The sequence below is a fragment of the Chiloscyllium punctatum genome, chromosome 11 (assembly GCF_047496795.1).
Source record: "Chiloscyllium punctatum isolate Juve2018m chromosome 11, sChiPun1.3, whole genome shotgun sequence".
NCBI classification, from domain to species: domain Eukaryota; kingdom Metazoa; phylum Chordata; class Chondrichthyes; order Orectolobiformes; family Hemiscylliidae; genus Chiloscyllium; species Chiloscyllium punctatum.
Genome location: NC_092749.1, coordinates 9323657 through 9336077, shown reverse-complemented (window position 1 = coordinate 9336077; position 12421 = coordinate 9323657). Strand labels below are relative to the sequence as shown.

Here is a 12421-nt window from a genome sequence, read left to right as displayed (position 1 = left end):
AGGCTATATTTCATGTATTCTGACAAAAATGCAAAAAGATGTTTAATAAATAATAATGAATAACTTAAAGATCAAAAAAAGACAACTTAAATGTTATTGTGGATTTCTTTTCAAACTGATATTGTTCAGGAAGTATTAAATAGAATCTGTACAGTGTGGAAGCAGGCCATTCAGCCCACCAAGTCAGTACCGACCATTGGAAGACCCACCCCATCCCTGTAAACCTGCATATCCTTTGGCTAACCCACCTAACCTGCACAGTCCTGTATGCGATGGGTAATTTAGCATGGCCAAGCCACCTAACCTGCCACTGTGCCACCCTAAACTTATTTTTGTTGTTTTTTTTATATCCCCTGGCTATCGTGAGCCATTTTCTGAGGGGCAGCTCAGTGGTTAGCACTGCTGCCTCATAGCACAAGGGACCCAGGTTCAATTCCACCCTCAGGAGACTGTCTGTGTGGAGTTTGCATATGGGCTGAATGGCCTGCTTCCACACTGTCGGGAATCTATCTGTTACTGCATCTGCGTGGGATTCCTCCAGGTGCTCTGGTTTCTTCCCACAGTCCAAAGATGTGCATGTTAGGGTGGATTGGCCATGCTCAATTACCCATAATATCCAATGATGTGCAGGCTAGGTGGGTTTGCCATGCAGCATTATAGGGGTACAGTGGATCTGGGTGGGATGCTCTTTGGAGGCTCAATATGGACATGATGGGCTGAATGGCCTGCTCCCACACTGTAGGGATTCTCTGACTGTGTTTGGAGATGAAGGTGCAGTGTGGGAAGGAGGTGTCACTTTGGTCAACCTCTCCTTGTCTCCCATTGGGAAGACCATGGCCTCCATTGAGAGTGTTTGACTGAGGCCCTGATTCGGAATGTCTGGCTCACAAATCCCATCTGCTCTCATGACACAGGCTAGCACCACATGTCTGTGGGGTGAGGACTGAGAGGGAAAGTATCAGCTTCTCCCCACTGGCCTTATTCCACACGGAAATTACCAGCACGTTTTCCGCAAACTTTGAAAGGACATCTCGTAAGTTTTGAGTTTTTGCTGGAGAATGATTGATCCCCATCAGCAATGACACACATTTCACCAAACCAGCAGAGACGATGCCCTCTGGTCCAGCAGCTTTGGGAATATTTTCTAGCCAACCCATTCAGCGATGTTTTGCACCTCTCTAGAGCAGGAGGGACTTGAACACAGGCCTCCTGGCCCAGAGGAACAGACACTACAGCTGAGCCTTAAGAGCCTTGCCAGCAGCTTCTAAACTTGTCCACCAGAGGTAATGTTCGTGAGAATCCAGCCCAATTACAGTACTTCCAAACTGTACACGTGGTATCAGACATAGAATCATAGAGCTGTACAGCACGGGAACAAACCCTTCAGTTCAACTCATCCATGCTAATCAGTAATGCTAAATTAATCCAGTACCATTTGCCAGCATATGGCGCATATCCCTCTAAACTCATCCTATTCATATACCCATCCAGATGCCTTTTAAATGCTATAATTGTACTACCAGCCTCCATTAATTCCTGTGGCGGCTCATTCCAGAAAAGCACCACCCTCTGTGTGGAAAACATTGCCCCTTAGGTCCCTTTTAAATCTTTCTCCTTGCCCCCTAAACTTACATCCTCTAGTTTTGGACTCCCCCACCCTGGGGAAAATACCTCGTCTATTTGCCCTATCTATGCCTTTCATAATGTTGTAAACCTCTACCAGGTCACCCTTCAGCATCTGATGCTCCAGGGAAAACAGCTCCAGCCTCCTCAGCTTCTCCCTATTGCTCAAAACCTCCAACCTTAACAACATTCTTGTAAATCTTCTCTGAACCCTTTCAAGTTTCACAACATCCTGCTTATAGCAGGGAGACTAGAACTGAACACAGTATTCGAAAAGTGGCCTAACCAATGTCCTGTGCAGCCGCAACATGAACTCCAACTCCTATACTCAATGCATTGACCAATAAAGGCAAGCATACCAAACGCCTTCTTCACTATCCTATCTACCTGTGACTCCACTCCTTCTGCGTCATAATCACTCTGTGATCTCCCACACACTGAGTGCAATGGTTTATGAAGAAGGCATCTCCCCAGCTCCCATTCAAAGACTAGTGAGGGGAATGACAGCCCTTCATAAGAATTGTTACTGGACCCAAAATACTAACTCTGATTTCTCTCCAGAGATGCTGCCAGAGTTTTTCCAGCAATTTCTGTTTCTCATTTTTTTGGTTGTAATCATAGCTGGCCTTATTAGTGACACCCACATCTTGAAAATGAATGACAAAGAATATGGGTGCAATCCAATGTCTGGGCAAGTCATTGGCAAAGCAAGCAAAGTTTGGAAATTTGATAGGTTTGTGCCATAGGGTGATGGGGCATGGATCCTGGTGTATGGTTGTCTGGGGTAACTGTATAACGGGTCCCATTACATACTTGTAGAGTGAATCACCCAGACTGTGCATCACAGGGAGAGAGCTGATAGAATGTGCGCATATGGGGATTGTATCCTCAATGAACCACGGGAGAGACACTCCAATGAGCAGGCTATCTGATCTCATGAAATGGTGGAACAGGGGCCGAATAGCCTGTTCCTGTATTCCTCTCTGCTCCTGAACCAAGCTAAACTTCTTGCTGAAGAGAAAAGAGCAGAAACTGAAGAAAGTTACTGATTCATTGGCCCCGAGTCACATCTGTTTCTGGTCTGACTCCAGCTCAAAAATAACACAAAAACATTGAGCATTAGCCAATCTAATCCTTTAGAATGATTAAAGGACTATTCGTTTCTGAGAAAATTGACTGTCCCCAAAACCTTTCACTTCTTTAAAGGATTTTTTCCTCTTTTCAGTATATTGTTCTATTTTTAAATTGCAGAATAACCAACTAAAGCTCAGTAACATTTTGCTAACATCAGATTGAGGCAGACTGAATGGGACGATCATTTGTTTAGGATTCTCTTCTCAATTCCCATAGGAGAATGTGAGGACTGCAGATGCTGGAGATCAAATGATCACCCTTCCTGATGAAGGGCTTATGCCTGAACCATCAATTCTCCTGCTCCTCGGATGCTGCCCGATCTGCTGGCTTTTCCAGCATTACACTCTCAACTCAATTCCCACACACCCATTCCCTCAATTAGCTGAGAAGGTCAGACCATTCATCGTTACTCCTCCTCAGTGCCACTGACTAAGAGGAAACATCTAGCACGATGTCAGACTTAGGGACTGCTATCATTTTTCTCATTGTTCGTTGCTCCAGTTAATACAAAACTTGCAGCTTCCTCGTAACTCCACTCCTAATAGCACTGGAGGTCATGTTGTAGCTGTACGGGACATTGGTTCGGCCACTTTTGGAATATTGTATGAAATTCTGGTCTCCTTGCTATAGGAAGGATATTGTAAGACTTGAAAGGGTTCAGAAAAATTTACAAGGATGTTGCCAGGGTTTGAGCTATAGGGAGAGGCTGAATAGGCTGGGGCTGTTTTCCCTGAAGCGTCAGATGTTGAGGGGTTACCTTATAGAGGTTTATAAAATCATGAGGAACATGGATAGGGTAAATAGACAAGGTCTTTTCCCTCGGGTTGGGGTAATCCAGAACTAGTGGACATAGGTTTAGGGTGAGAGGGGAAAAATTTAAAAGGGACCTAAGGGGCAACCTTTTCACTCAGAATGGTGTTTCTATGGAGTGAGCTGACAGAGGAAGTGATGGAGGCTGGTACAGTTACAACATGGGTACATAAACAGGAAGAGTTTAGACTGATATGGACCAAATGCTGACCAATGCTGGGACTAGATTAGGTTGGGATATCTGGTCAGCATGGATGAGTTGGACCAAAAGGTCTGTTTCTGTGCTGTACATCTCTGTGATTCTATGACTCTCTGACTGTGGCTGACCGACACACCACATGGTCTGCAAAGGTTCAAGAATGTGGCAACACCACCACCTTCCCAAGGGCATTGAGAAAGCTTTGGCCCAGCCAAAATCTCATGAATATACATAAGAAATAAAGGGACCACCATGTGGTTGTCCGTCCATATGGGTTTTAATGGGGAAAGGAGAAAGTGAGGACCGCAGATGCTGGAGACTCAGAGTCGAAAGGTGTGGCACTGGAAAAGCACAGCAGGTCAGGCAGCATCCAAGGAGCAGGAGAGTCGAGATTTCAAATATAAGCCCTGCATTAGGAATTCCTCAGATGCTGCCTGACCTGCTGTGCTTTTCCAGCACCACACTTATCGACCTTAATGGGGCAAGTCGACAGACTTCACTGGCAATGAGGGATGCTGTGAAAAATGTCTGCTCACTTTGTAATGGACACAAATCATCATCAAAACTCAACTGCACCCAGACACTAAATGACCAGCCATCTGTCCTTGCAGCAAGGGATGCTGTGGAGCTTTCTGGTAAATGGGGGCGTCAGCCTGCTGGAAATGGTTGTTATAGAGGTGACCTTCTGAAAGCGGGTGTTAGAAACGAAAATTGCTTCTTAATAATCGCTCTAGACAAATTCAGGAAAACAAAGCTTTATTAGCAAGTCTGCAGAGATGGGCAGCCTTCTGAGTAAAAGGCGCGCTGAGGCTTACAAAGTTTCTCATTATATACAGCACAAGTCCCTCCCCTCCTTGGTCTTAATGAGCCATGAGGTTCACATTCTTAAAAACATCATTATTCTCCAACTTGCATCCTTATCACAAAGTCTGCAACAAATGCCTCCAGACCCTAGAGGTGTTATTTTTCTCCCCCTGTAGTCTTATCAGTCAAAGACTTATTCTTCTCTGTCTGTGCTAACGGTCTTATCAATCTGTAGCAGATGTCTCTGTATCAATCTGTAGCAGATGTCTCTTGAGTCGTTTCCCTGTCCTGCAGTCTTTATCAGTCAAGGACCCATCCTTCCCTGCCTGTGTTTATGGTTTCATCAATCAAGGGCCTGTTTGTTTTACTCTGCTCACAAACTGCATGCACTATTTTAAACTATTCTACTTTTGAGTATACAAAATGTTTTAAGAAAGCAAAAGTCTAATGTTTTAGAAAAGAAGCAAAAGTTTTATCTTTTATTATAGATCAGTCTGTGGTCTAGGCACATCTTAAAATTGCAAACCGAAATTACCTCTCACAGCGGGGATGATTATGTTGCCGTCAAATGTTCCACGTTGTTCTCCCAATATCCCACTGTTTTCCTGGGATTACAGTGTGAATCTAGGATACGTCCATGTGGAAAATCCACATCATTATTCATTCAATCCTTCCTCTCACCAAGGTAAAACCTGATCTCAGGGTCTTACAGATAAGAAGGTTACCACACCTCAGGTGAGGGGAGATGTTCAGAAGGAGAGCTTTCATGGGAACCTCAGGCAGGGTGGTTATTGAATCCTCACATCTGGCATCATCCTGCATTGAAAGCCAACTGTCCAGCCAACTGAGCTAACTGACCCCCAATCTGGGAGCTCTGTAGTGATGTGATGACCCCTTTAATATCCTTCAAATCAGTTTTCAGCAGCTATCAGTTTTAAAATCAATTCTTTCTTTTTTATGCTTTATTTTATCTCACCTAAAATTCCTATATTTAGGAATATCAAGCTACCATTTCTTCCCTTGCTTTCAGCCATGACTCAGTGCAGACCCAGTTTCCCTAATTCAGCACCTGGAGATCTGAGGCTGTGCCAAATTTGGGATATGTTGGAATTTCAGGTCAGACAGTTGGAACCATGGCCAGTTTGGGACATTCCTTGTCGGGCAGGGTCTAGGGTCATTCAGAATGTGGGATAGAACAGTGAGCGGAGGATCACTATCCTGCAGCCACACTGCACCTATGCAGGGACCTGGCCCAATTATCCAGGTACATTTTAAAAGTTTCGATCAAGCATTTTAAGGGAGGCAATGGCCCGGTGGTATTCTCGCTCGGCTGACCCAGGATACGTTCTGGGTATCTGGGTTCGAATCCTTTCTTGATGAAATTTGAATACAATAAAAATCTGCAATTAAACGTCTATGATGACCATGAATTAATCATCAGGAAAATATCCATCTGGTTTACTGATGGTCTTCAGGGAAGGAAATCTGACATCCTCACCTGGTCTGGCATACAAGTGACTCTAGACCCAGAGCAATGTGGTTGTCTATCAACTGCTCTCTGGGGCATGAATGGTAGGTAATAAATACTTGCCTAACCAGTGATGTCCATATCCTGTGAATGAATTACACAAATGAGGCATGTAGTCTGGATTTGAGGTATTCTACCTGCATTGTCTACAGGATTACACTGCCACTTGTGATGCCACTCTCAGCTTCCTCATTCCCCAGACTTTCTGCATTGAAGCATTTCTCATTTAGCTCTATCTAATCTGCCGAGACAGAGTTTTATGAATGTGACTTGACACTGAGGTCTGTTGTGCTGTATCCATTAACTCAGTCATCATGCGTTTGGACTCTGCTAGAAGGTTGGACGCAGTGCAGCTCAGTGATGTGGAGCTCTGCAGCTTTACCATTGTGCATCTGTTGTGAATAAATGTTGTTTAAAAGAAACCTGGATGTCTGGTCTGAAGCTGGATGAAGAATGGAAGTAACCATAGCTACAACAGAGCTTGCTTGTTGCGAATTGCATTTCCCATCGGTGGCAGCCCCTACTTTAACAACGAAAATAAAACAAAGAACTGTGGATGTTGGAGATCCGAAACCAACAAAAGACAAATAACTGAGAAACGTTGTGAGAACTGAAGTCGAGTGACCTGATTTAACATGTCCGATGCTGCTTTCTCTCTACAGGTGCTGTCAGACCTACTGAGTTTTCCAGTAATTTCTGCTTCTATTTGAACTTAACTGTTTAAATTTTTAAAACTATTGGACATGACTACATCATTCACTGCCTGTGCACTCGCGTTGTCAACATCTCCTGTCACATTCCCAGTAAAAGAACCTAAAATATCTGTCTTTACTCAATAACTGAGAGTAGTGACTTTGTCTCGAGAGTAATGATTCTCTCCTGAGAGAAGCAACTTAAGGGTCATTGGCAAACCGAAACAAGAACAGGAATGGTAAGTTGGAGTTCCAGAGGCTCAGAACCCTGGCTATGTTGGTTGCTCACACTGAAGTCGCACCCTAGTTTTGTTCATGGATCTCCCCACAAAGTGCTGCAATCTGATTTCCGGGTCCCTCCTACTCTACCAAATGTCCCTTCAAGATGCTCTTAACAGTTAGACTTTCCTGAGTGCTAGGTGGTTAAATGTTGCTGAAATGTAATTACAATCAGTAACCAAAGTTGTCTGCAATATCTGAGGAGAATATGTGAGGATGCTGAACTACCTCAGCAGCAGGAAAAAGCTCCTCGAAAGCTTGAAGGACCAGTCCCAATCTGTATATTATTTCATTTTCCTTTTGTTATAAAACTAAATTGACCAAGTGCCATAATTCATTGGATTGAAATTCTTCTTCAGACTCACTCCAAAGCAGAGATCATTCACTTGTGTATTTATTTTACATCTTCATTCTAGAAAATAGAAGGTGGCTTTATTCACCGACAGTCATCTTTGCATTTTTTTAGTTCTTTTTTGCTTTCTCTTCCCTTATCAGCTCCCTGTCATGACATCCTCACCTCCCACATGACCCATCAAACAAGCAGCTCATTTTATTCTGGGGAATTCCCTCACCAGCTAATCAGATTCATAAAACCCAATCTTGTCAGATTTGATCGTGCTAAATGGGGAATACTTCAGTGCACAAAGTCTAGAGAACGAGGAAGTTAAGCTGAGAGGCCTGCCACAATTCAAGTGGCAGAATAATCCTATAGACAATGCCGGTAGAGAACCTCCAATCCAGATTCAGACTGCATACCTCATACCTTCATTCACAGGTTGTGTGTGTCGTTGGTTAGGCCAACATTCATTATCCACTACTAATTGCCCAGAGGGCATTTGAGAGTCAACCACATTGCTGTGGGTTGTCACTGTCAGTCAGACCAAATGAGGATAGCAGTTTTTCCCATAATTTATGGGAAAATGAGCATTTTATTTTTCAAAAAGAAAATGGACAATTTGCGATATAACAAGATGGAGGCAATGAGGTCAGGTGACTTGCCTCCTTCCCTGTTGATACACATGAAACTGCTGAAACATGGAAGTAGCCTGGTTGTCTGATCAAGAAATTAACATGCAAGCAAACTTTCTAGGACATTATCCTGAAGAGATGTTAAACATGTGATATCTCTGCTATAGAGTTAGAGTCGTGAAGTGATGTTGCAGCTGTACAGGACTTTGGTTAGGCCACATTTGGAGTACTGTGTGCAGTTCTGGTCGCCTCACTTTAGGAAAGATGTGGAAGCTTTGGAGAGGGTGCAGAGAAGATTTACCAGGATGTTGCCTGGAATGGAGAGTAGGTCGTACGAGGATAGGTTGAGAGTTCTCGGCCTTTTCTCGTTGGAACGGCGAAGGATGAGGGGTGACTTGATAGAGGTTTATAAGATGATCAGAGGAATAGATAGAGTAGACAGTCAGAAACTTTTTCCCCGGGTACAACAGAGTGTTACAAGGGGACATAAATTTAAGGTGAAGGGTGGAAGGTATAGGGGAGATGTCAGGGGTGGGTTCTTTACCCAGAGAGTGGTGGGGGCATGGAATGCGCTGCCCGTGGGAGTGGTAGAGTCAGAATCATTGGCGACCTTTAAGCGGCATTTGGATAGGTACATGGATGGGTGCTTAATCTAGGTTAGAAGTTCGGCACAACATCGTGGGCCGAAGGGCCTGTTCTGTGCTGTATTGTTCTATGTTCTATGTTCTATGAAGGCTCTACAGAAACTAATGAACAATGGCTACACAGCTGATGGCTGTGGAATTAAATTCCATGTAAGCTATCTGAAAGAATTCCATGCTGTCACACTAAGACATGACATTGTCGGGGGCAAAACCCCATTGTGATTGGCTGCTACAATCATCAGAGCTATCATTTGTATGGACAATGGAAACACCAACACTATGGTCACCTGACAGAAAGCTTTTACAATAAAGAACCATTTGCAAGCATCATCTTTAGATGCACACATCAATCAGTCTGGGAAACAGATCACAGACAGAAGGGATCCTACCCATCCTCAAATCCATTTAACAGGCAGAGGATTAGGGCTGTCCTTTCACTATTGATGTGCAGAACCATGTCAGATCCTCAGGAGACATCATCCAGCTGGAACAAAGTCAAATAGCTGCTTCTACAAGCAGGAAGGCACAGTGAGATGTCAACAGAATCTACTAACCTCTATTTTCACCAGGAAACCAAACGGAAATTATTGAGCTTGCAATGTATCTAGTTTCCATCTTGGAAAGCAGAGTAATTGAGACTTTTGGAACTCTTTAAAGATTGACGTGCTTGGTACTTCTTTTATAATCATATTTTCCTGCACGTGCTTGTCTTGTGTGAATGGCTGCTATTGCGATTATAATCAGGCATTGAGAACAAGAGAGGAAGGAAATCTGCTTTGTATTGTTTTAGAGACTCACATGGTTCAAAACTTCTTTTAAACTCACCTTGTTTGAGGGCAGTTAAGAGATTAGAAAAAGGAGCATCATTCTGCCATCTCTCCCCCAGTGACAGGAAACAACAGCAATAATTCAAGTGAGGAGGTTTCGAATACAAAATTGGAATTGTCACGATTACGTGACTCCCATGATACATCCAATTAATAGCCCTCTCATTGTACATCATTTACTTGGATTTTAACGAGGCTTTTAATGAGATTAACCCTCATTGAAATGAATGGCAAATTATCTAATTGAATTGAAAACTGTCTCAGCAGCAGAAAATACAGATGGAATTGCTGATAAACAGAAAAAGGTCCATCAGGCAGGTCATATGTTACCTCTTCTTTATTACTGATGAACAATATCGAGCAGTCAGCTGAAATGCTTTTAGCTCGAAAGCAAATTCCTCCATACTAAAGCAAAACTCGGAGGCTCGACCTTTCCAAATTATTAGCTCGGCTGAGATTAGAATAATCGACCTAGTTTTGGTGCCTGACTTCAGGAACCTTGCCACTGTGAGGGTACAGAAGAGTTTCACAGAGATGATGCCAGGGTTGAGGGGTGCCACAGTGGCTCAGTGGTTGAACACTGCTGCCTCATAGTGCCAGGGATTCCAGCCTCGGGTAGCTGTCCGTGTGGAGTTTGCACGGTCCCCCCGTGTCTGCCTCAATCAGAGAGAACAAACACCCAGCAGGAATGAGTTACCAGGTGCTGGCATCAACTCTGGTTGTTCAAGGCAAGATGAGGCAGCTTGTAACATAATCCAGTCCCTTAATAACTCTAAAGTCAACAATTATATAGCCATTCAACTGATTTATGGTGGGATATTTCTACTGTTTATATCTCTACAGGATGCCAATGATCATCCTGTAAAGCTTTATGGTGAGTGATTATTATGTTTTGTTTTGGTTTCTTCCTTTAGGGACGCTGGGAAAGTCAGGACTAAGGACCAAACTCCAGAGGCAGCCAGCAACAGTATCTACGATAAATATTGACCATGCCGTTAATATCCACACACCAAGACCGAATTTGGTCAGGTCATCAAGCTGTGCTTCAGGAGGTCAAATGGTGGTGAATGTTCATGGTCAGCGAGAGGCAAGTACTCAATAAGCTGCATGGCCCCTGCTGACCCTTCTCCTCGGAGACTTTATTCAGACCGGATCTTCTTTGTGTGTTTCCATCTGGGACTTGAAATTCCATATTTTTTCCTAAAACTGACAGGAGATGAATCAAATGCATGAAGAAATCTGGAGTAGGAAGGTCTTTTATGCCACAATCCACCATTTTATGGGATCCCAGTGACCTGTATCTCAGTCTTTCTCCCTCCTTGGTTCACGACCCTTAATATCCCTGCTTACCAAAAATCTGTCACTCACAGATTGGAAAAGTTCAATGAATCTCCCTCTCCCATTCTAACTCAAGCTTTGGGGAGAGAGTTCTGACCTTCCATTACCCTATGTGTGAAGACGTGCTTCACTCGGCATCATTGCCAAGAGCTCAGTGGCTCTCGGCTCTGGAGTTCCCTCCATATATCTTCTCCCTGCGCTCTCTTACTTTCAGGCGTTACTGCAAATCCACATTATTCACAATCCTTTGGCCACTTGCTTCATTGTTTCCTCTACTTCTATGTCTCAAGTTGTTTGATAATGTCCTCATGTCTTACTGCACTGGAAGGAGCCATATAAATGCAAGTTGTTGTCTCACTGTGAACTGAGCCATGTACAATCACATGAAAGAAACTTTATCGAGCAGAATGAGATTATTTCTCTTCGTTAAGTCATAGAGGGTGGGCATCAAGGACAACATCTATTAGTCATCTTCAATTGCCCATGAAATGATTGGCTCTTTCAGCCATTTCAGAGCCACTGACATTATTGTGAGCCTGCAGTCACGTGTAGGCCAAAGTGGGTAAAGATGATAGACTTCCTTCCCTACAGGACATTAGTGACTCACGCGAGATTTTTTCATCCATTGATGATGGCTTTTATCCCTCAGATTTATTGCTTGAATTAAAATTCCGCCAGTTGTTGTGGGAGAACGTGAACCCATTTTCTCAAAGCATCCTGGAACTAATGGATTAAATCTCCAGTGATGGGATCAAGGCTTCTTAGACAGCATCTTTCAAACTCATGGCCACTTCCATCTAGAAGGACAAGGGCAGCAGATACATGGGAACACCACCACTCTGCAAGTTCCCCACCGAACCACTCACCATCCTGACTTGGAAATATATCGTCGTTTCTTCACTATCGCTGGATGAAAATCCTGGAATTCCCTCCCTAACAGCATTGTGGATCAACCCACAGCACATGGACTGCAGCATGTAGCATCATAGTTTTGTACAGCACAGAAGTAGACCCTTCGGTCCAACTCGTCCATGCTGATCAGGTATCCTACATTGATCTAGTCCCATTTGTCAGCATTTGGACCACACCCCTCTAACACCTTCCTATTCATAGACCCATCCAGATACCTTTTAAATGCTGTAATTGTACTAGCTTCCACCACTTCCTTTGGCAGCGCATTCCACATACTCATCATCCTCTGTGTGAAAAGGTTGACCCTTAGGTCCCTTTTAAATCTTTCCCCTCTCACCTTAAATCTATGCCCTGTAGTTATGGACTCTCCCACCCCAGGGAAAAGGCCTTTGCTATTCACCCTATCCATGCCCCTTATCATTTTATAAACCTCTATAAGGTCACTCCCCAACCTCAGACTTCAGGGAAAATAGCCCAGGCCTATTCAGCCTCTCCTTGTAGCTCAACCCCTCCAACCCTGGCAACATGGAGTGCAGTGGTTCAAGAAGGCAGCTCACCACCACCTTCTCAAGGGGTACCTAGGGATGGGCAATAAATGCTGGGCCCGGCCAGTGATGCCCATATCCCATGAACCAATGAAAAAACATTTATGCTGCAATGGT

At 43.8% G+C, this 12421-nt stretch overlaps 1 protein-coding gene across 8 annotated transcripts in view; it reads left to right on the top strand.

The window, feature by feature from the left end:
* Positions 1–12421, top strand: part of LOC140482712 (uncharacterized) — a 50089-nt gene that overhangs the window by 16932 nt on the left and 20736 nt on the right. For 7 of the 8 annotated variants that reach the window (XR_011961778.1, XM_072580255.1, XM_072580254.1 and 4 more), the window contains one exon: positions 10424–11889. The gene's annotated coding sequence lies outside the window, so the exon portion shown is untranslated. The remainder of the gene's footprint in view (positions 1–10423; positions 11890–12421) is intronic. The other variant, XM_072580257.1, reaches the window with a different exon arrangement.